This window comes from Lygodium microphyllum, chromosome 21 (assembly GCF_053477565.2).
Source record: "Lygodium microphyllum isolate KBCC chromosome 21, Lygodium_microphyllum_v1.1.10, whole genome shotgun sequence".
NCBI classification, from domain to species: Eukaryota; Viridiplantae; Streptophyta; class Polypodiopsida; order Schizaeales; family Lygodiaceae; genus Lygodium; species Lygodium microphyllum.
In genome coordinates, this window is record NC_141155.1 from 29124026 (window position 1) to 29149738 (window position 25713).

General features: G+C 42.6%; 1 pseudogene; it reads left to right on the forward strand.

Moving 5' to 3' along the window:
- LOC148017852 (uncharacterized) overlaps positions 1-25480 on the forward strand; it is a 51448-nt pseudogene extending 25968 nt beyond the window's left edge.
- Positions 25481-25713: the final 233 nt, after the last annotated feature.

Consider the following 25713-nt stretch of genomic DNA (forward strand, 5'->3'; position numbering starts at 1 on the left):
TATCTTTTTCTTATTGGCATCATCAATAGTGACCTTGATCACTCTGAAATTATCTCTGAAGCCTACTACAGATGTAGAAGGATCTAGGGAAGTTCAAGGATTACCTAGCAACATCAAGCAAAATATCAAGATCTTCAAAGATAAGTATCTATTGATACTCAAATAGTGCTTTTTATTTCAGTTACTCAAGAGTAACTCATCTTTCGATTCCAATTTCGAAGAACATTCTCAAGTTATGTAATGGTTTTAAAATTATCAAATCACTTGTAAATCTCAATCTTCTTGTAAAGGGATAGACACTGCCCGAGAGTTCTCATGGTAAGACCTCCTACTAAGATGACTGAAGTAGAACATATAGCAAAATTTAATGGTGAAGGCTTCCATGCCTGGAAGGAGAAGACCATGTACCATCTTATGCGGAAATACTTGTGGGACTTGTTTGAAGATGATGCAGATAACAAGAAGGAAGATGATGAAGACGGGTTCATTGAAGAAGACGAGTTCAAATCCAAAGAATGGAAGAAGATGAATAATAAGGCACTAGGCATCATTGCCTAGGGATTAAGTGATGATGTGCTACATCATATATCTGGCATTAGACATGCTAGAACCTCCTGGGAGGAACTTGATAGAATGTTTGGTACTCAAGCAAATAATTCAAAGGTAAAACTTCTCATGCAGTTTTATAAACTGGATATCAAAGACAGTGCTTCTATGACCATACATATTAATAAGTTTAAGAGTTTAAAAACTTAGCTTGCATCTCTTAAAAAGAATATTGATGAAGATGAAGCAATAGCCGTACTGCTTGCAAGTGTAAACAAGGATCCATATGAGAACCTTGTGTCCACTCTAAGTAATGTTCCGAGTCTCTCACTCAAAGATATTGAGCACTCACTGCTTGATGAAGAAAGCAAGTTTAAAAGCAAAGATGTAAAAGAAACTAGCCCAAGGGAAAACCTCTTATACACTAAAGGAGCTACTGGACCCAAAGGAAGAGGTCGAGGATTCATCAACAACAATAACAAGGATAGGATTACATGTCACTATTGTGGTAAGACTGGCCATGTAGCCAGTGAATGTTTCCACAAGAAGAGAGCCCAACAATTGCAAAGTGATCATCACCAGAACCAATACATGGAAGAAAGAGAAGAAGAAGAATATGCTTACACTACCATCAACAACTCTGACAGATTGTTTTGAAGAACTTTCATTGTATCTTTCATATGTTTTTCCCATAGTGGATCTTTCTTTTCCTTAGTGAATTTGATTTGTACAACCCTTGCCAAGATGTAAAGTCTCAAGCTTTAACTTGACTAGGCTGCCTATGAGCTAGTAATCCGGACCATGTTATCATGAAGGGGGGGAAAAAGCCAGCAAGTGTAGGGACTCATCATTTGAGGGGGGGTGTTGAGAAATAGACAAATGATGTAGGCTCCAAGAAGAGCTATCCTGAATCCCATATGCATAGTGAGGATAGTGGAGAAGTTGGAAAGCTATAAAAGCATGTACTTGGTTCACCTTTTTGAATGAATGCTATTGTACTTTGTACTTAGAATCTGTAACTCTATCCACTCAAGATTGTGTTTATGAGTCCAAGCTAATCTATCTTGGAACCTAATTCACTTGAGTAAAATTTTGTATCTAATCATCAGTCTTCTTCATGTCTCTTGCTTACGAGTTCAAGCCTCCATAGCTAAACTGAGTTCAAGATCCATGTTTCTTAACAATGTTGAGAATATTCAATAAGAGATATACATGCTTTGTCAAAGTGGATATCATCCTTGTTAGACAAAATAGTGATGATATTGTCATATAAAGGATCTTTGATGGTATGAAGAAGTTGAGTAATAATCTGATTTTTAACAACAGGAGCGCCGGCAGCACCAAGCTGATTGATAATGTCTTTAAAAGTCTCGATATGAGAGTGCATAGAAGTACCAACCTTATATTGAAGATTCTTCAAACAAGTTTGGAGATATAAAATTTCGGTGACCAATTTCTTGTCAAATGTTGAGATAAGATACTCCCAAACAGCATGAGAGGTTTCCAGATGAAAGACATCCAACATAAGTCAGTCAGGAAGTGCAGAAAATATATAACGACGAGCCGCTTTGTCACGACGAATCCAATCAGTATGATCAATTTTCCATTGTTCAAATAATGGACCATCAGTAATCACAGAATCGTTATTCATCACATTAATAGGTTGAACTAGGCAAGACAGGTCGCCCAAAACAGTATCAAATAATTCGTCACCTTCAAGAATTAGCATCATCTTTGCTTTCCACCCAGGAAAGCCTTGTCCTTGTAAGAAGGGAACTGAACGTTGTCCAGACGGATATCCATTAACAATTACGCAATTGGCCATGCCTGTATGTCGAGAGAAAATAAACAAGATGAGATCGCAGAATCTGCAAACCATGATCAAGACGAGCGTAGTTGAGACGCATGACAATCAAAATAGGGAGATACACGTAAGAACAACGAAAAGTATTGAGTGACTAAAAAGAAAGCCCGAAATAGAGAAGCATAACGTGCAAGACGAGATGACGCATATAAGAAAAGTGCTATTTCGATCGAGCAAAGAACGTGAACGATTATAAAACATCGCTAAAAATAGCAAGATGTTTGCTTGTTGTAATCAACATCATTAACGAAGACGCAAACTGTAATTGGGGATTAACAAACTGTAATTAGAATTACAGTTTTAAATAAAGAATCGTAGATTCGAGCAGAATTGTTGTCTTGAATCCTAAACTGTCATAACTTTTGATCCAGAACTCCGATTGACAAGCGGTTTTGACAGGATTCGAGAGCAAAATTAACTAATACTTCTAATTTGAACAAGTTCATGTATCAAATCATCACTTGTGCAAAGAATTCAATCAAGTATAAACAATGAAACAACTTATCTTCCTTGTTGTTGCTATGCATCCATAGCTCTGATACCATGTAGAGAGAGAGAGAGAGAGAGTACGAGAGAGATACACAAGACATGCTCCCAAAGAATGATTCATATTGATGTAGAGTTAGTATATATAGGTGAGACCCAAGTCAAGTGAGAGATGATATATATAGTTGTAACAGAAGGGAGACACTCCAATGTTAGAATGAGTGGAGTTGTTTGTAACGTGTCCACTAGAATCCTCTAGGACACGTCTTGGCAGTCCATCGGAAAGGCTGTCTAGAAAACTCCACCCGGCACTCCCATGGAATGTTACGGGTTTTGCAATCTAGGTCTCCCCGCGTCTGCCACGTAGCGGAAGTGTCCTGGCCGTTTCCCACTTAGGATCGACCGGAATTAAGGTTTTCTTGTTTGGTCATTAGCTAGCAGCAACTAGCGTCAGACCCGAGCGAACTACTTTACGCAGAAACGCCAGGTCCGAAGCGGATTCACGCTGCACTTGGTTCAAGGAGAATGGGAAACGAGAGGGATGCAAGGCTCGACCTCTCTGCCATAAGGCATAGTCCCATTCCGTTCCCCTAAAACAGCGTGAATCGGGTAATAGGTAATTCTAAGTCATCATTCTCGTTATTTGTTTCGGCGATGATGATCATCCCTCTGTTCGTCGAAGATTTTGAGAAAAGTTCCCGGCTAACCGGGACCACCCATCCATAGGACGGACCCATGGTCCATCCTCCGCACTTTCCTCGGTTTGTTTTAGTTATGTAATTACCTACCACATTAATTTGACATATAACAAACAGCTTCTTTGATTAGCCCTGTTAAGCACTGGTTCCTTCACGTAATCTTATCACAGGACATAAAGAAAACAATGTCAAACAACTTCTTTATTATCATTTTATCCTTTTATCTTTGAAATACAAGGAGTCCCGCCCGTAGGCTTGTCTATATTCCGCCCGAAGGCTATCCAGTAATCTGCTAGGGATCGCTATTCCAAGCTTCTGCCCGTAGACTAGTATGCGGGCCTCGAGATCCAATCCCGAGTCACGTTAGCCTCTTGTGCAGGACCCGGAAGGCGAGGGATTTACGGCCAGAGCCCCCCCTGGCACCCAAGCGTCCTCCTGCTCCAAGTAGAGCTCAAAGGAAAGACCTCTCACGGCGGGTTCGGTCCACGTTCCCGGCGCGGTCAACAACCCCCTTGGTTAGGGTCAGGCAGGCAGTCGGGGGTAACTGAAGCTGCCTCTCCCTTCAGGCCTTCAACCTGAAGCATTTATATATCTTTCATCCTTTAATTCCTTGAACAAACAATGCAAACAGTGCTTTCTAAACTGTTACAAGCACAATCAATTCCAGTGGTCGTTTAGTTGGCAAACTGTTAAGGAGTGACTCCTTCTCTCCGAATGCATCCCGCATTCGATCCGGAATCAATTGCAACATGGCAAGATTCCTATCGTCTATGGGTTAGGGTCATACCCTGTCAATACTTTTAGGTTTTGTTAACGGTAGATTCCGGCGACCATGTCGCTTTAGTTTATTGACTAATCATTTTCATCCAAGCAAATACCTAGCTTCCCCTTAACTTGGCCGAATCCTTAACGTGCTAATCCCTAGTTAATGTTTGGGGTATCTATTGTATTGACTGAACCATACCCATGTGAATCCTTTGTGACTAGGTGATTTGGGTAAATCACTATGCTTGTCTCGCGACAAGGATGAATCCTTCCTAGAGATAATAAAGTAGATCTAAAGGAGGAAAAATAGTTGCAACTACCGCAATACATGTAAACATGTGATTCATTGCTTCCACGCATCACATGGTTCACAATAACTCTATCTTTCCTTGGTATAGTAAAAATGCATGATAATCTGGGTACTAACTTTCCTAGGACCTACTAGGACTTACATCAAATAACCATGCCTACAACCTTGTTGTCTACACTTTAGAATCTCATGCTTTGATAAACCATGCGACCTTTCCTAAATACGGCTCCTGATGAATGAAATTTCTGCATGATGACTATGCAACTTTCCCCTAGCTACAATGTAGTTAATGAAGTTCATACCAAACTAAAGCTAGTGTTAACCTATTCCATGTTACATGCTACTTGCAAGTCCATAAGATCATTTTCGTACTCTTCTATTTCTTTTCGGATAATATCTTATGGGTGTTAACTTTTCCTCATGAATCATTACAAGGAAGATGTTGCCTAAAATGCGGCACACGCTTATTCCCACCATGTCTAGTAACCAAATGCACTTATCAATTTCATTTCTTTGCCCTATATGTTTAGACTCATTACTTTGATAATGTTCCAAAATAGCAACATGCAGCTAGTCTTCTAAGGCGGACAACTCTGGAAATGCAACTGTTTCAATTTCATGACATGCATCAACCTTGTCTAATGTTTAAAGAGATAATTTATCAAATGTATTTTTAACGCTGCCACATGCATTAAAAATAAGCGTAAAATGCATTCTCCCTTATGGAATTAAGCGTGCCTAAACATTTCTTTGTGTGAGAATATACTCGAAAAAACCTGGACTTGTGGGCTCGGGGAGATATCCACTTGAATGCTTGGAGATGAACCTCCCGCAGCCGCGCCTTGCAACTTCTTGGGAGCCATTGTAGTCGTGGTTACGGACTCCTTTACTTTCGCTTTTCGAGACGGCTAGGAGATCGATATCTTCTCCTCGCTTGGGAATAGGAATTTCCCTAACCGGATTCAAAAACCGAGAAGTCGCATAGGATCAAGGCCTATGGCCTTAATCCTTAGAAGCTTCTAAGAAGCTTCTGGGCCTGCAGCGACGACGTGAAGGGGGTCCCAATGATTGGGAAGGAGGCCGTGATCAAGGCGAGGGTGGGCGGCGGCCTGGGCCTTTCAGCCAGGCGGCGGAGCTCCTGGACGCGGCAGCGGATGGTGACCACGGCAGGCCTTGGTGGCGTTGTCAATACGGCAGCTCCCTCACACAGCACGGTCGCCCTCACGCAGCACGGTCGCCCTCCTTCACGCTACCCCCCCTCTCACAGCACCGTCCCTTTCTTCCCTCTTCTCTCCCTAACGGGAGTTCATATAGGCAAGGGGGGGAGGGAAGAGAAAGCCTCCACACACGTGGCCAGTGCATGGGTTCCCCCCCTCCCATGCAGGCCACGACTCATCCATGGGCCATCCCCCCACACTCCCTCTTCTCCAGCCATGCATCGGCTGGAGAAAAAGGGGTAAAAATAAAAAAATTTGCCTTGAATTATTCAAATTGCCCCTCCCAAGAGGGTGTTTTTGTGAGACTTGCGGTTTTGAACTTTCGGTTTTGATTTACCAATGCGGAGGACCCCATTTCTCGCGTGCGGGTCACACATTACACTGCCAATAATTTCAATGCAAGAGATAACCTTTGCACAAGGTTTACGTCGTGTGCGGGACGTCAATATTCACGGGTGGGAATATTACATTCTCTCCCCCTTAGAAGAATCGAGATGTCCTCATCTCGAGATAAACTGGGGATATTGAAGATTGAGAGAGTTTTCATCCATCCAGGTAGCATCCTCTTCGGGATAATCTTTCCACTGGACGAGGCATTCTTTCAAGGTTCTAGATCTTAACTGTCTCTCCCTGACATCTAAAATCTTTTCCGGTCTTAGTTCAAGGACTCCTTGACTAGGCATTACAATTTGTTGGTCATCAAGTACATGATTTGGGTTGGGCACATATTTTTTTAGGAGACTAATATGGAATACATTGTGAACTTTTAGGTTATCCGGAAGTTGCAATTTATAAGCATTGGGTCCCAGGCATTTGAGGATTTTATACGGACCACAATACCTTGGACTTAGCTTCTTGCATTCACCTAGAGATAGAGAACTCCTTTTTGGGCGTACACGAATGAAAACCATGTCTCCTTCTCCGAAGACCCCTCTTGGCGTTTCAAATCCGCATATGCCTTTTGTCTATCTTTGGCTGCTTGTATGTCTTGTCTTATTGACCTTATTTGGTCATCCATGTCCTCCAACATTTGTCTTGAAGCTTCCACCCTTAGGGTAAGATCAAAAAAATTTAGGGGACTTCGACAATCATGACCATACAATGCCTGAAAAGGAGTCATTTGAATGCTCTGCTGGTAAGAAGCATTGTAGGCAAATTCTACTAACGGCAAGTACTGAATCCATCTCTTCGGCTCTCGACAGCAGTAAGCCCTAAGCATATCCTCAATGATTTAATTTACTCGCTCTGTTTGGCCATCTGTTTGGGGATGGTAGGCAGTGCTAAAACAGAGTTGAGTTCCAATAGCTTCAAAGATAGCTCTCCAGAAGTGTGAAGTGAAGAGAGAGTCTCGATCGCTAACGATCCTTCTAGGTAGCCCATGTAGCTTGAATATTTCTTTGATAAACACTCTTGCAATGTCGGAGGCTTTATAGTTTGTCTTTACTGGAATCAGGTGTGCAACCTTGGTAAGCATGTCAACTACAACCATAATGGAGTTGTATCCTCCTTGGACTTGGGGTAAGCCCACCACAAAATCCATACTGATGAATTCCCATTTCATTTGGGGAATGTCAAGTGGTTGCAATTTCCCTGGCATCATGACATGTTCAGCCTTGATACGTTGGCAAGACAAACATTCAGTGACATATTTGAGAACGTCACCTTTGAGCTTCACCCAGTGGTAGCTCTTCCTAACTGCGTTAAGAGTTTTTGCATAGCCAGGATGTCCTGCGAAAGGGGAGTCATGAGCTTCCCATAATATCTTCTGCTTAAGTGACTGGCTTGTTGGTATGCATAACCTTGTTCTGTAATAGACAAGTCCATTATCAGTGGAAAATTCCCGATACTTAGCTTGTGACTTCAGATTCTGCTCTTTGGTAGCTATTTCTTTTATCATGGTTTGGTAGGCCAAATCATGGCATGCCTCCTCTCTAGCTAGTTCGAGTATAGGGTTGCTTGGCATAGATACCTTTGTAGCCAGAGATCTGGCCGTTGATGGATTCTGCAAGATTAGGGAGTTTAGGAATGCCTTGCGACTGAGTGCATCGGCAACTACATTCTCTTTCCCTGGACGATACTTGATTTCAAAATCATACTCCTCCAAAACTTCAATCCATCGACGTTGCCTCATGTTGAGCTCGTTCTGGGTAAAAATCCATTTGAGACTCTTATGATCGGTTACTAGAGTAAACTTGTTACCCAACAGGTAGTGTCTCCAAAGCTTTAGAGCATGGATGACAGCTAATAACTCCAGATCATGCGTGGCATAATTCTTTTCATGACTCTTCAATTTCCTTGAAGAATATGCTACTGGATGACCTTCCTGCATAAGAACACACCCCAAGGCAAGAATGCTGGCATCAGTTACTACCTCAAACTCCTTATTGAGGTCGGGAAGTTTCAGAATAGGTGCTGATACCAAACATTGCTTCAATTGGTCGAAGCTTTTTTGCTCGGGAGTTGACCATGTAATAGAAGTCTGCTTCTTTAGTAAGTCGGTAAGAGGTGCTGCAATCAAAGCATAGTTTTTGATAAAAACCCTATACCATCCTGTCAAGCCAAGAAAACTACGTATCTCTTTGACGGATACTGGTATTGGCCATTCAAGCACATCTCTGACTTTTGCTGGGTCTACTGATATTCCTTCTGATGATACTATGAATCCTAGATATTCAATCTGACGTTTGAAGAATGCACACTTCTTCATTTTTGCATATAGCTTATGAGACCTCATTGTCTCAAGGACAATCCGAAGTTGAGGTTCATGATCTTCTTCCTGTTTAGAATAAACTAAAGTGTCATCGAAGAAGACAAGCACGAAGTCATCAAGATATGGTCTAAAAATATCCTGCATTAATCTATTGAAGGTGGCAGGTGCATTTGTAAGCCCGAATGACATAACCAAGAATTCAAAGTGCCCATATCTTGTATTGAAGGCCGTTTTTGGAATATCTTCATCCTTGATCCTGATTTGATAGTAACCTGACCTGAGATCAATTTTGGAGAAGGTCTTTGCACCTTGAAGGCGATCGAGAAGCTCATCTATTCTAGGAATAGGATACTTGTTCTTGACTGTTGATTGATTCAACCCACGGTAATCAATACATAGTCGAAGTGTCCCATCTTTCTTTTTCTGGAATAGAACTGGAGCTCCCCATGGTGAATTGCTAGGCCGGATGTAACCCTGATCTAACAGTTGCTTGAGTTGTTCCTTCAACTCAAGAGCTTCCGGAATAGACATTCTATAAGGTCTCTTTGCAATTGGCGCAGCTCCAGGTATTAGCCTTATTTCATGATCAACTTCTCTTGGAGGTGGAAGTTCAGTTAATTCCTCAGGGAATACGTCAGCGTATTCTTTTAGCCAAGAGGGTCCCTCATGAGACTCTTGCTTTTGATCTAACTTGTTGAGTTTGATCAAGTAAACATGTAATCCTTTCCTAACCCCTTTTATGATCCGCGATACTTTGGCTAACTGGATCCTTGGCACTCCTGCCTCACCTTGAGTTGTAACAAACTCTCTTTCAGAGTTTCGAAAGGAAACTTGACCCTTTCCACAGTGGATGTGGGCGTCATTAGGCTTAAGCCAATCCATCCCGAGTAGGCACTCATGGATACCTAAGTTCATGACTCTGAATTTGACTGAGGTTTTCTTTCCTCCCAGATAGAACTCCTCCTTAGCAGTTTGCCTAGTACAAGTTACCTCACGACCGTTTGCCAATTCCACAAGTAGGGTAGGTGCTTCTACTGTGGCTATTCCTAATCTCTTAGCACACGCTGGTGAGATAAAGGAATGTGTACTGCCACAATCAATCAAGGTTTTGAAACCTTTACCTTGATAGTCTGACGGTGTTTGAATTACCGAGAACTGGCGATTCGGCCCCTTCTTGTGTAAAGCGGCATGGATCGTCGCTCTTTCGAATTCCGCTTCCATAGTCGGATCTTCCCCTTCTTCTGCATCACACCTTTGCCTATTGATAATGCAGGCAGCTCTTCCTCTGCCACGGGTGGCGGCTCCCTGACCGCGGCTTGCACCTTGACGGAGTCCTTCGCTAAGCTTGGGACATTGCCTTTTGAAGTGATCGAGTTCATTGCAGTGGAAACATCGGAGGTTTCGGCCATTACTGTGAGTAGGAACAAAGTTGTTGACGTTATTTGTCCTTGCTTTCTTCCTTTGCCCCTGATTGTGGCCTTGAACTCTCTTAACCTGGGGTCTGAATGCTCCTCTGTTCGGGTCGCTATAAGACCAATTCTTAATACCCCTTGGTTTAGCTTGCACTTCCTGAATTATAGGTGCCGCTCGAATGAGTGCATCCTGAAGATCTGATGGTCGCATAGATTCGAGACGAGTATTTACAGGTGGATTTAAGCCTGCGCAAAATTTGGACACCTGCTGTGTCGTGTCCATTTGTGGCGCATATTTTAACAGTGAGACAAACTTAGAGTAGTATGCGTCAAGGGTGAGTCCTAACTGTTTTAGCTCGTAGAACTCATTCATTTTCTGTGTACGATATGCAGGTGGCAAATATCTGCCTTGCACGGCTTGCTTTAACTTCTCCCAGGTAACGGACCCCTTTGAAATCCCTTGATCCCTGCACCATTGTTTCCACCAAAGTCTGGCTTCACCGGTGAGTTTTAATTTGGCGAGCATGGCCTGATTGGCAGGTGCAGTACCAGCTGCTTCGAAGTAGTCCTCCATAGATTCAATCCAAATCTCAGCATCCGACTGGACGAATCTGCCTCTCCCGTCAAACTCGGGTGGCTTTATCTGTTTGAGGAGGAACTTCTTCTCCTGGATCACAGTAGTACTTGATGTAGGGGGTGAATTTGGACCCTGTTCCTGGGGTTGTGCCTGGATAAAAGTTTTCTTAACATTATTGTATGATAATTGACATTAGCTTATCTTTAGTTTAGCTATCTCGTAAATCATGAAGCTACTTAACTTTTTTTGCAACAACCCTGATGCACAATTGGATATTGATAAAAGAAGTCCTTATTTATATTTACATGGGCGTAGCCTCATACAACATCACATGTGTTGATAATCCAATCATTACATTTAGTTTGGGGAGAACAACATTGTATTGGATTTGTCTACAGGAACTGTGTAATAGTAGGGTTTTGGGTCATGAATCTTTAGGAATCGATAATTCATCGGAAGCTCAGGGTATCCTTTCCGCTGGAATCCATACTTCCCATGGCGGCCCAATACCTTAATCCTGTCAGCTGGGATTACACGGGTTACTTCCTCATATACATATGAGTTCAATTCAACCCTCCGACCTCGAATATGCAAAGTCGAATTTACGTGAGCTTCCACAAAAATGAACAGCTTCACGATTTTCAAATCTTCCAACCACTTGATCCTCTTTAGGTTGGTTTGTAAATAAGCGAACCGGTGGGCAGCTATGTAGTAGATTCCTGAAGACCCAGTCCATCTTCGTTCTATATATAAAGGTGATGGATTATAAATCTGCTCCAGGATGTTCATCATTTCAATTCTCTGCCTATAATGCGGAGAATGCATTGCAGTCATAAACATGATCCGGAACACCAAAAACTTGTTCCACGCTTCATAGTTCTGCAAGATAGTACTGAAGATGAGGAAATGTTTGGACAGCAACAATTTCTTTACTTCATTTTAATGAAATCAAACAATTCCGTTGTTGGTCGGCTCTGATACCAACTGTAACGTGTCCACTAGAATCCTCTAGGACACGTCTTGGCAGTCCATCGGAAAGGCTGTCTAGAAAACTCCACCCGGCACTCCCATGGAATGTTACGGGTTTTGCAATCTAGGTCTCCCCGCGTCTGCCACGTAGCGGAAGTGTCCTGGCCATTTCCCACTTAGGATCGACCGGAATTAAGGTTTTCTTGTTTGGTCATTAGCTAGCAGCAACTAGCGTCAGACCCGAGCGAACTACTTTACGCAGAAACGCCAGGTCCGAAGCGGATTCACGCTGCACTTGGTTCAAGGAGAATGGGAAACGAGAGGGATGCAAGGCTCGACCTCTCTGCCATAAGGCATAGTCCCATTCCGTTCCCCTAAAACAGCGTGAATCGGGTAATAGGTAATTCTAAGTCATCATTCTCGTTATTTGTTTCGGCGATGATGATCATCCCTCTGTTCGTCGAAGATTTTGAGAAAAGTTCCCGGCTAACCGGGACCACCCATCCATAGGACGGACCCATGGTCCATCCTCCGCACTTTCCTCGGTTTGTTTTAGTTATGTAATTACCTACCACATTAATTTGACATATAACAAACAGCTTCTTTGATTAGCCCTGTTAAGCACTGGTTCCTTCACGTAATCTTATCACAGGACATAAAGAAAACAATGTCAAACAACTTCTTTATTATCATTTTATCCTTTTATCTTTGAAATACAAGGAGTCCCGCCCGTAGGCTTGTCTATATTCCGCCCGAAGGCTATCCAGTAATCCGCTAGGGATCGCTATTCCAAGCTTCTGCCCGTAGACTAGTATGCGGGCCTCGAGATCCAATCCCGAGTCACGTTAGCCTCTTGTGCAGGACCCGGAAGGCGAGGGATTTACGGCCAGAGCCCCCCCTGGCACCCAAGCGTCCTCTTGCTCCAAGTAGAGCTCAAAGGAAAGACCTCTCACGGCGGGTTCGGTCCACGTTCCCGGCGCGGTCAACAACCCCCTTGGTTAGGGTCAGGCAGGCAGTCGGGGGTAACTGAAGCTGCCTCTCCCTTCAGGCCTTCAACCTGAAGCATTTATATATCTTTCATCCTTTAATTCCTTGAACAAACAATGCAAACAGTGCTTTCTAAACTGTTACAAGCACAATCAATTCCAGTGGTCGTTTAGTTGGCAAACTGTTAAGGAGTGACTCCTTCTCTCCGAATGCATCCCGCATTCGATCCGGAATCAATTGCAACATGGCAAGATTCCTATCGTCTTTGGGTTAGGGTCATACCCTGTCAATACTTTTAGGTTTTGTTAACGGTAGATTCCGGCGACCATGTCGCTTTAGTTTATTGACTAATCATTTTCATCCAAGCAAATACCTAGCTTCCCCTTAACTTGGCCGAATCCTTAACGTGCTAATCCCTAGTTAATGTTTGGGGTATCTATTGTATTGACTGAACCATACCCATGTGAATCCTTTGTGACTAGGTGATTTGGGTAAATCACTATGCTTGTCTCGCGACAAGGATGAATCCTTCCTAGAGATAATAAAGTAGATCTAAAGGAGGAAAAATAGTTGCAACTACCGCAATACATGTAAACATGTGATTCATTGCTTCCACGCATCACATGGTTCACAATAACTCTATCTTTCCTTGGTATAGTAAAAATGCATGATAATCTGGGTACTAACTTTCCTAGGACCTACTAGGACTTACATCAAATAACCATGCCTACAACCTTGTTGTCTACACTTTAGAATCTCATGCTTTGATAAACCATGCGACCTTTCCTAAATACGGCTCCTGATGAATGAAATTTCTGCATGATGACTATGCAACTTTCCCCTAGCTACAATGTAGTTAATGAAGTTCATACCAAACTAAAGCTAGTGTTAACCTATTCCATGTTACATGCTACTTGCAAGTCCATAAGATCATTTTCGTACTCTTCTATTTCTTTTCGGATAATATCTTATGGGTGTTAACTTTTCCTCATGAATCATTACAAGGAAGATGTTGCCTAAAATGCGGCACACGCTTATTCCCACCATGTCTAGTAACCAAATGCACTTATCAATTTCATTTCTTTGCCCTATATGTTTAGACTCATTACTTTGATAATGTTCCAAAATAGCAACATGCAGCTAGTCTTCTAAGGCGGACAACTCTGGAAATGCAACTGTTTCAATTTCATGACATGCATCAACCTTGTCTAATGTTTAAAGAGATAATTTATCAAATGTATTTTTAACGTTGCCACATGCATTAAAAATAAGCGTAAAATGCATTCTCCCTTATGGAATTAAGCGTGCCTAAACATTTCTTTGTGTGAGAATATACTCGAAAAAACCTGGACTTGTGGGCTCGGGGAGATATCCACTTGAATGCTTGGAGATGAACCTCCCGCAGCCGCGCCTTGCAACTTCTTGGGAGCCATTGTAGTCGTGGTTACGGACTCCTTTACTTTCGCTTTTCGAGACGGCTAGGAGATCGATATCTTCTCCTCGCTTGGGAATAGGAATTTCCCTAACCGGATTCAAAAACCGAGAAGTCGCATAGGATCAAGGCCTATGGCCTTAATCCTTAGAAGCTTCTAAGAAGCTTCTGGGCCTGCAGCGACGACGTGAAGGGGGTCCCAATGATTGGGAAGGAGGCCGTGATCAAGGCGAGGGTGGGCGGCGGCCTGGGCCTTTCAGCCAGGCGGCGGAGCTCCTGGACGCGGCAGCGGATGGTGACCACGGCAGGCCTTGGTGGCGTTGTCAATACGGCAGCTCCCTCACACAGCACGGTCGCCCTCACGCAGCACGGTCGCCCTCCTTCACGCTACCCCCCCTCTCACAGCACCGTCCCTTTCTTCCCTCTTCTCTCCCTAACGGGAGTTCATATAGGCAAGGGGGGGAGGGAAGAGAAAGCCTCCACACACGTGGCCAGTGCATGGGTTCCCCCCCTCCCATGCAGGCCACGACTCATCCATGGGCCATCCCCCCACACTCCCTCTTCTCCAGCCATGCATCGGCTGGAGAAAAAGGGGTAAAAATAAAAAAATTTGCCTTGAATTATTCAAATTGCCCCTCCCAAGAGGGTGTTTTTGTGAGACTTGCGGTTTTGAACTTTCGGTTTTGATTTACCAATGCGGAGGACCCCATTTCTCGCGTGCGGGTCACACATTACACTGCCAATAATTTCAATGCAAGAGATAACCTTTGCACAAGGTTTACGTCGTGTGCGGGACGTCAATATTCACGGGTGGGAATATTACATTCTCTCCCCCTTAGAAGAATCGAGATGTCCTCATCTCGAGATAAACTGGGGATATTGAAGATTGAGAGAGTTTTCATCCATCCAGGTAGCATCCTCTTCGGGATAATCTTTCCACTGGACGAGGCATTCTTTCAAGGTTCTAGATCTTAACTGTCTCTCCCTGACATCTAAAATCTTTTCCGGTCTTAGTTCAAGGACTCCTTGACTAGGCATTACAATTTGTTGGTCATCAAGTACATGATTTGGGTTGGGCACATATTTTTTTAGGAGACTAATATGGAATACATTGTGAACTTTTAGGTTATCCGGAAGTTGCAATTTATAAGCATTGGGTCCCAGGCATTTGAGGATTTTATACGGACCACAATACCTTGGACTTAGCTTCTTGCATTCACCTAGAGATAGAGAACTCCTTTTTGGGCGTACACGAATGAAAACCATGTCTCCTTCTCCGAAGACCCTCTCTTGGCGTTTCAAATCCGCATATGCCTTTTGTCTATCTTTGGCTGCTTGTATGTCTTGTCTTATTGACCTTATTTGGTCATCCATGTCCTCCAACATTTGTCTTGAAGCTTCCACCCTTAGGGTAGGATCAGAAAAATTTAGGGGACTTCGACAATCATGACCATACAATGCCTGAAAAGGGGTCATTTGAATGCTCTGCTGGTAAGAAGCATTGTAGGCAAATTCTACTAACGGCAAGTACTGAATCCATCTCTTCGGCTCTCGACAGCAGTAAGCCCTAAGCATATCCTCAATGATTTGATTTACTCGCTCTGTTTGGCCATCTGTTTGGGGATGGTAGGCAGTGCTAAAACAGAGTTGAGTTCCAATAGCTTCAAAGATAGCTCTCCAGAAGTGTGAAGTGAAGAGAGAGTCTCGATCGCTAACGATCCTTCTAGGTCATACACTATGACATGTGGTAACCCATGCAACTTGCATACATGATCCATAAACTAACTAGCCACTTGAGATGTTGTAAATTGTGAATTTGTGAGGATAAAATGGGCTACTTTAGTGAGCATATCAACTACCACATAAATGTTTAATAGGCAGGATACACACCGACTAGGGGTTAGACATCCACTCACACTGACTGGGGTATATAAGGTGTAAAAATCCCAGATTAGGGCAAATAGTTATTATCAAGAACATACCCTTCACCTTCATCTCAAACTTCCATGGCTTCTTCCTTCCTTCTCTCCTCTTTTCTATCTTTCTCTCTTCTCTTCTAGTCTTCCTTTCTCTTCTTCTTGCTCCCTTTCTCTCTCTTCAGCTCTTCTCCTCTCTCCTCACAACTTCAATCATTACAAGTGGTATCAGAGCTTCAGGCTTTGATCATTTTCTTATTTCCCCTTTCTTACTTTTCAAATCTCAAAAACCCTAGTTACCTAGCACAGAGGTACAACTACAACAAGGACTACAATTAACGTCATCTTTTTGGAGCAAGCAAGAGGTATGGCTGGAGACTCAGACATATTTGGAGATAAAATGGTTTAAATAGCAGGTTGTCACTTCTTTTCATGCAAATTTTAAGGGTTTTAGGCCAAGTTTGGAGTCTCAAGGGTTAGAGGTAGACCAAAACATAACTACTTTTTGCTTTAGCCCATTTCTCTCTCCTCCCATGCAAGTTTCCATAGACACATAGCAAAGAGAACTCTTCTTTTCCCCCAAAGCATCCATGGGATTGCCCACTTGAAGTCCCAGGATCCTTCCCCAACTACCCCTAACCAAGGGCAATACCCTTGAGAAGGGTCACAGGCTAGGAGAGACCCCAAGGAACAACCCATAATTTGTGGCACATTTTGCATTGTTATTCCCTGCTCTGCCCACTCTATCCTCTGCTTACCTTTCTCTCCTACTTCCCTCTACCACTCTAGGAACTTGATGAACACTCTTACCTCCTCCTCCTTGACAATCCTGGCCCTAGGGAATCAACCTCCAAGGTGACAATAGCTGGATAGTTTGGATAGCCATGGATTTTTCAGCTCAAGCTATCTCTGACCTTGAGAGCTCAACCCCCACAAGCCCTTCAGTCCGTGAATGACTTCTTTTACCCGAATTGAAGACATGGAGTTTAGCATGCGTGGGAGCTTTATGGGCAACCATGAAAGCTTCACTTGAGCTTTACCTATCTAAAGCTCAAGCTGGAGGACAAGCTTGAGCTTGTCCTCAAGCTTGAGGACAAGCACGTGAGCCATCCTCATCAATAGGAGCATTTGAATGCTGAAGTCTTCTTTCATGGATGACCCAACCAACTGAAAATGATCGATGGAGCAAACATGCATCATGATGAGCTATGCTTCAACAGTCTCTCAAACATTAAAGAGGTATGTCATTCTAATCTTAATCTCTTAAATTTAGCCACTTGTTGAGCTTAATCCCTTGTTGGAGAGATTCAAGATTTCAAAGGTTTAGTAGCTCAATCCTCTTTGTGTACATGCATCATATTTCTTCCTGAAATTCATTGTATTGACTGAAATTAATGCCCATTTTTTCTTGTGACTTTGGATAAGCCCCAAAATTAATTATAGCCATTGTAAACTGGGTAAGTAGTAGCCAGTGAGTCACTTGACTACCCGGGTAAACCCTACCCCTGTTTAGAATAGCAAATGATGCTTCCCCATAGAGGCTAGATGTATGCCCTAAAGAGGCTAGAAGATAGAAAAAAAAGCTGTAGGAAGAGGGTTCAGAATCCCATACGCACAATGAGGACAGTGATACTATCCAAAAGCTATATAAGCATGTACTTGATAGTCATTTCAATATATGGTACTTTTCAGTTTGAGTCACTCAAGATTGTTCTTATGAGTCCAACCTAATCTATCTTGGAGCCTAATTCACTTGAGTTACAATTCCTTATTATGATAATGTATCGTGTGTTTGACTTGGGCCCACCATAGCCAATCTAGTTCCACGTATGTGTTTCTCAACATGGTATCAAAGCCATGGCCAAGCTAGGTAGCTAATGGTGTGTTTTTTTCTTCCTTGCAAGCTCTACAATGTTTTAGTATATTTCTATTCCAATCTCTCAAGCTACTCAACATCCATTAGTGTGTAGGAGGTAAAGGAGATCCAGGAAGGAGGTGTTGCGGTGCAGCCATTGAAGGCTAGTTCACAATTCATGTTGGTGTCCCCTTGAGGGTAGGGCCTACTTAAGCAAGGGGGTTGCTTGTCCAAAGAAACAAGGGGTCTACTTTCTGGTTTTGAGATCGAGAGAGAAGACAAGAAGAAGTGGATGAAGTAGCAACTCATTCAATACTGCTTCAGCTTGAAAATTTTGGTTTTTTCATAGTAGCAAATCTGAGAGTCATTGCTCAGAGAAGCCACAACTAACAAAGAAGATTGTGAAGTAGGTTTTGAGTAAGAGAGAAGAGTGAAGAGATCCTTGAAGCTCTATACTTCATAGCCTATTATCACATCCTCCCCCAAGCTACTGCAGTGGCGTACATAGCCTCTATAAAGAGACCCTCGACTGCTAGAAGCTAGCCCACTATAGTGCTTGTTAGTGCATCAAGGACAATGCCAAAAACCTAGGGCTCCAGCAAGGCCATACTAGCTCCCTTCTTTGCCAGTGGGGTGTCAAGCTTGGCTGTAGTATCTTCGCCTCCACCTATTCTGTGAAACTCGCTCTGTAGTTCCACTTGGACTTCCTCTCGTAGGCCTTTGAACTGGACCAGTAGTCCACTATTAAAAAGCCTCTACTAAAATATCTCCTTTCACATTGCTTCTCTATAAACCTCTTTCACACTCGTATTCTCAAACTGTTTCCATCCAACCCTTGTTCCCACTACTTTCTACCCCGAACTCACTTTTTAAATCACTTTAAAAGGTGTTTTCATGTGAAGGTACAAAGGGAATAAGAGTGAACTTATATATTGGTTTTCTTGATCTTTGACAATTCCTACGAACACTTGATTGAAAAACCAAGTTTGCATTATCCTCTGTAATTCCCACAAAGCACTTTGTAAAGATATTAGACACTGCCATTGAGCGGAAAGAAAATCGGTAAGACCTTCTCGCACTTCAAATGATTTTCCTACACCATGCTCAAATGTCCAATGCCATGTCAAGCCATGTAATCCAAAACTAAGAACTAAATAAGGAGAAATGTGTTCATCGTGCATGCCCAAAATGCTGCAATGATTCAAAAGCCACCAGAATCCTAAATTCTATGTATCCTAAGATTTATGTAATAGTTCAACAAGTCATGTCCTGTCACAGCAATGTACTTATTTGTATCCATCTAAAAATTCACTGAGAAAAAGAATCTCACAAAGAAGACTAGAACACAAGTCAAATATGAAGAGTATGAATAAAACAAGACAAAGAATATTATGAAGAACAAGAAGATTTAAGACATCATCGAAGGGTACCGAAGAAGCACAAGGAAAATGAAGAAGATAAAGAAATTCCCATTGTTGACAACAAGGGCTTTTCCATAGTGGATGCTTATTTTCCGTAATTGATTTTGTTTCCCATAGTAGATGTAAAAATCCTACCAAGAATGCAAAGTCTCAAGCCTTAAGTTGACCACGCTACCAAAGAGCTAGTCTCCTGGTCTATGTTTGTATGCAGGGGGGAAAGCCAAAAAGGGTAGAGACTCATCATTTGAGGGGGGCTGTTGAGAATAGCAAATGATGCTTTCCTATAGAGGATAGATGTATGCCGTAAAGAGGCTAGAAGATAGACAAATATGCTCTAGGAAGAGGGTTTAGAATCCCATATGCACAGTGAGGACTGTGGTACTATCCAAAAGCTATATACGCATGTACATGATAGTCATTTCAATATATGGTACTTTTCACTTTGAGTAACTCTAGATTGTGCTTATGAGTCCAAGCTAATCTATCTTGGAGCCTAATTCAATTGAGTTAAAATTTGTGATTGTGATAATGTATCATGTGTTTGACTTGGGTCCACCATAGCCAATCTAGTTCCAAGTCTATGTTTCTCAACATGGTATCAAAGCCATGGTTGAGCTAGGTAGCTTATGGTGTGTTTTTTTATTCCTTGTAAGATCCACAATCTTTTAGCCTATTTCTATTCCAATCTCTCAAGCAACTCAACATCCATTTTTGTGTAGGAGGTAAAGGAGCTCCAAGAAGGAGATGTTGCAGTGCAACCATTGAAGGCTAGTTCACAATTCATGTTGGTGTCCCCTTGAGGGTAGCTAAGGGCCTACTTAAGCAAGGTGGTTGGTTGTCCAAAGAAACAAGGGGTCTACTTTCTGGTTTTGAGATCGAGAGAGAAGAGAAGAAGAAGTGGATGAAGCAGCAAGTCACTTGACAATGCTTCAGCTTGAAAATTTTGTTTTTTTCATAGTAGCAAATCTGAGAGTCATTGCTCAGAGAAGCCACAACTAACAAAGAAGATTGTGAAGCAGGTTTTGAGTAAGAGAGAAGAGTGAAGAGAGCCTTGAAGCTCTATACTTCATAGCCTATTGTCACATCCTCCCCCAAGCTACTGCAGTGGCGTACATAGCCTCTATAAAGAGACCCTCGACTGCTAGAAGCTAGCCCACTCTAGTGCTTGTTAGTGCATTAAGGACAATGCCAAAAACCTAGGGCTCCAGCAAGGCCATACTAGCTCCCTTCTTTGCCAGTGGGGTGTCAAGCTTGGCTGTAGTATCTTCGCCTCCACCTATTCTATGAAACTCGCTCTGTAGTTCCACTTGGACTTCCTCTCGTAGGCCTTTGAACTGGACCAGTAGTCCACTATCAAAAAGCCTCTACTAAAATATCTCCTTTCACATTGCTTCTCTATAAACCTCTTTCACACTCGTATTCTCAAACTGTTTCCATCCAACCCTTGTTCCCACTACTTTCTACCCCGAACTCATTTTTTAAATCACTTTAAAAGGTGTTTTCATGTGAAGGTACAAAGGGAATAAGAGTGAACTTATATATTGGTTTTATTGATCTTTGACAATTCCTACGAACACTTGATTGAAAAACCAAGTTTGCATTATCCTCTGTAATTCCCACAAAGCACTTTGTAAAGATATTAGACACTGCCATTGAGCGGAAAGAAAATCGGTAAGACCTTCTCTCACTTCAAATGATTTTCCTACACCATGCTCAAATGTCCAATGCCATGTCAAGCCATGTAATCCAAAACTAAGAACTACATAAGGAGAAATGTGTTCATCGTGCATGCCCAAAATGCTGCAATGATTCAAAAGCCACCAGAATCCTAAATTCTATGTATCCTAAGATTTATGTAATAGTTCAACAAGTCATGTCCTGTCACAGCAATGTACTTATTTGTATCCATCTAAAATTCAGTGAGAAAAAGAACCTCACAAAGAAGACTAGAACACAAGTCAAATATGAAGAGTATGAATAAAAGAAGACAAAGAATATTATGAAGAACAAGAAGATTTAAGACATCATCGAAGGGTACCGAAGAAGCACAAGGAAAATGAAGAAGATAAAGAAATTCCCATTGTTGACAACAATGATTTTTCCATAGTGGATGCTTATTTTCCGTAATTGATTTTGTTTCCCATAGTAGATGTAAAAACCCTACCAAGAATGCAAAGTCTCAAGCCTTAAGTTGACCACGCTACCAAAGAGCTAGTCTCCTGGCCTATGTTTGTATGCAAGGGGGAAAGCCAAAAAGGGTAGAGACTCATCATTTGAGGGGGGCTGTTGAGAATAGCAAATGATGCTTTCCTATAGAGGATAGATGTATGCCCTAAAGAGGCTAGAAGATAGACAAATATGCTCTAGGAAGAGGGTTTAGAATCCCATATGCACAGTGAGGACTGTGGTACTATCCAAAAGCTATATACGCATGTACATGATAGTCATTTCAATATATGGTACTTTTCACTTTGAGTAACTCTAGATTGTGCTTATGAGTCCAAGCTAATCTATCTTGGAGCCTAATTCAATTGAGTTAAAATTTGTGATTGTGATAATGTATCATGTGTTTGACTTGGGTCCACCATAGCCAATCTAGTTCCAGGTCTATGTTTCTCAACATGGTATCAAAGCCATGGTTGAGCTAGGTAGCTTATGGTGTGTTTTTTTATTCCTTGTAAGATCCACAATCTTTTAGCCTATTTCTATTCCAATCTCTCAAGCAACTCAACATCCATTTGTGTGTAGGAGGTAAAGGAGCTCCAAGAAGGAGATATTGCAATGCAACCATTGAAGGCTAGTTCACAATTCATGTTGGTGTCCCCTTGAGGGTAGCTAAGGGCCTACTTAAGCAAGGTGGTTGGTTGTCCAAAGAAACAAGGGGTCTACTTTCTGGTTTTGAGATCGAGAGAGAAGAGAAGAAGAAGTGGATGAAGCAGCAAGTCACTTGACAATGCTTCAGCTTGAAAATTTTGTTTTTTTCATAGTAGCAAATCTGAGAGTCATTGCTCAGAGAAGCCACAACTAACAAAGAAGATTGTGAAGCATGTTTTGAGTAAGAGAGAAGAGTGAAGAGAGCCTTGAAGCTCTATAGTTCCTAGCCTATTGTCACATCCTCCCCCGGGCTATTGCAGCAGCTTACATAGCCTCTACAACAAAACCCTCGGCTGCTAGCAGCTAGCCCATTGTAGTGCTTCTTAGTGCATTAAGGACAATGTCAAAAACCTGGGGCTCCGACATGGCTATACTAGCTCCCTTCTTTTCCAGTGGGGTGTCAATCTTGACTATAGTATCTCCGCCTCCACCTATTCCGTGAAGCTTGCTCTCTAGTTCCACTCAGACTTCCTCTCGTAGGCCTCCGAACTGGACCAGCAGTCCACGTTGCTACATGCCACTCTCGGGACATCTCTAAGGCCTACTAGCTCTGGAAGAATGACAAGAAGTAACTCATCTACCATAGTAGTGGGTGTGAAGCTGTGCTAGACCTATATAGCAATAGCACTAGTGTTGGAGGCTATTGCTATAGTGTAGGACGAAGCCAACGAGAGCTCTAGGCATTGGCATACTCAGTACATTTTTCGAATTAATCTATTGCCCATTGATCTGGCCTTCCATGTGGTCTTAGATGGAATACTAAAAAGCCTCTACTAAAACATCTACTTTCACATTGCTTCTCTATAAACCTCTTTGACACTCGTATTCTCAAACCGTTTCCATCCATCCCTTGTTCCCACTGCTTTCTACCTCGAACTCATTTCTTAAATCACTTTAAAAGGTGTTTCCATGTGAAGGTACAAAAGGAATAAGAGTGATCTTATACACTGGTTTTCTTGATCTTTCGCAATTCCTACGAACACTTGATTGAAAAACCAAGTTTGCATTATCCTTTGTAATTCCCACAAAGCACTCTGTAAAGATATTAGACACTGCCATTGAGCGGAAAGAACATTGGTAAGACCTTCTCGCACTTTAAATGATTTGCCTACACCATCATCTAATGTCCAATGCCATGTCAAGCCATGTACTCCAAAATTAAGAGCTACACAAGGAGAAATGTGTTCATCGTGCATGTGCAAAACGGTGTCGTATTGCTGCGCATTCGAGGTGTGTAAACCACCCAAAAGTTGTGCATGGGATTTGGTACTTTGTACATATTTAGTTGTTGTGTTTACATTTATTTTCTGCGCATGAGTGAACATGATGAGATGCTTTCAGCCTATTTTGATACATGTTGCTGCAAAAAGGTTTGGAATCATTGCTTGCCAAAATCCATCAGCACTATTGCTCGTAGACGAGGAGCCATTGATTGTTGGACGGATTCACGGTTTGAGCTTAATGACTGAGGCTGCTTCATCATGTGGTTTTGGGTTTTCTATAGAGCGAAAGAGGATGGCCCTGTCCTTCTGGGTTTGTGGCGTCCATGGGAGCACGGTGGCCATGGCCATGAGCACACACAGGTGCATGCATATGTGACTACACACGCATCGGAGGAGAAGGAAGAAGCTAAAATTCCTACAAGTTCTAGAATAGATGGTTTAAAATTAAACCAAGAATAATAATATGGGAGTTACAAAGGCTAAAGAGGGGATTTTGAATGGTTAAAGAAGATGTGGATCAGGCTGGAAAAAGAAAAGCTTTTGATCTATTTTTGAAAAGAGGAGCTTTTTGAATTGGGAGAGAGAGGGAAAATAGAAAAAGGAGGAAAGAAAATAGACAAGGGAGAGGGAAAAAAGGAGAACAGAGGATACGAATGAAGGGAGGAAGGGGAGCTATTTTGAAAAAAAGAGGTATTTTGGGGGGTGAGAGGCGGAAGAAAATAGGCGTGAAAGGGAAGGAGGTAAGGATCATCTGGTCTGAGAAAGAGAAGGGGGGATATTCTGATCTAAAAGGGCGAGCTCTGCATTCAGAGTGAGGAGACGGACGATGGAGTTGAAGGAAGAAAAACGACGATGATTGAGCTGAAAAAGGCGAGGCGAGCTCTTTAGTCCAGAATTACAACTTCTATGATTGAAGCCTCACCTTCTCCGACTGCGCGCCTGGAAGAGGATTGGTGGGAAGACGAAGGGGACAAAGAAAAAGAAGGAAGACTAGAAGACTGCTGATGAAACAAAGATGACGGCGAAGCAGACGAATTAGAATCGAAGGAGTTCTCGGCAAATGGGGAAGAAGAAAACGAAGACATTTATTGCAGAGGAGAAGGGAAGGCACGGAATGCAGAATTGGTGAGATGATAAGAGATCTTGGAACTCCTCTCAGTAAACAAAAAGGACTCCGATGAGCTCGAAAGGAATGGGAGGCCACGACAAAGCTTCGATGAACTCCGATGATGGCAAAGTCCTGTTGTCCAACTGTGAGGAAGCATTGTAGGAGTCTAAAGCTGCAGTGACTAAGGTAAGCGAACGATGGAAGAGAAAAAGGGGCTGAACGACGAAGGAGCGCGTCTGGAGCTCGGCTCTCTTCTGCGGTCGACAAGATGCAGATCTTTGTGAAAACCAGGGATTCCCCCTGACCAGCAGCGTCTGATCTTTGCTGGAAAGCAGCTCGAGGATGGCCGAATCCTTGCTGATTACAACATCCAGAATCGGGGGGGGGGGGGGGGGGCTTATGAGTGCTTCAAGTCCGTGGAGCATAACAAACCGGATGTTGAACAGCTCCGATTCTGGTGTCAGTACTGGGATTAACTTATATCTATTCCACGTTTCTGAAGCCTTTTGTGTCAAATCATGAGGTGGAGATTGATCGCAACTTGAGAACAAGAGTGGGCGATTCTGCTTGTCGACTTTGGGAAAAGGGGCTCAATTCGGTTCACAGAATTACTCCAGTATGCAGCATCTCAATCACTGGCTTTAGCACCATCTTCAACTCCCACACCCTCTTCAATACCATCTTCATCTCCTCAGCAGCAACAGGGGAAATATAAAAGATGATTTTGGAAGTTCGCAGATTGATTGGGTGGTTAAATATGTCAGCATATTCCACAATTAGGCTATCATTTTTCTATGTGATAAAGCTTAAAGACGACTACCTGCTCTACCTTCTTCTTACAACATACATGCAGCCACAGGTGTGGTACCTGTAGCAAATGGACAATGTGATGGTTACTCTCAGGCTCGAAATACTATGCAAGTCTTTGTCACAGTGCTTGGCGGTCGGAATGTTCACCCCAAACATAGGGGAAATCTAGCTGTACAAGTGCTCTTTCAGAACGATTCTGCTTTTTCTGATTTGGAAACTTCCTGGGTCAAAGCCGGATCCAACATAGAGTGGAACTCTTTCTGGAGCTTTCAGTGTGTAACCTCAACAGAAGGCCTGTAATTGGTGCTCCGGGAGAGAAAGTCAAACTGCTTCAGTTTTCTAGCACGTCCTAAACTAATTGGTTATCTAGACATCTTGTGGCAAACCATCCTTAGTTCACCCACTTTGTCTTAGGATGGTTGGGTGCCCTTGCACATGGAATCAAAGCTCTACCATGACTGTAAGCCAGTAACATTGCAAATCTCAGTTTCGGTCACTCCTCCTCATAACTCTCCTGTTCTACTTCATATATG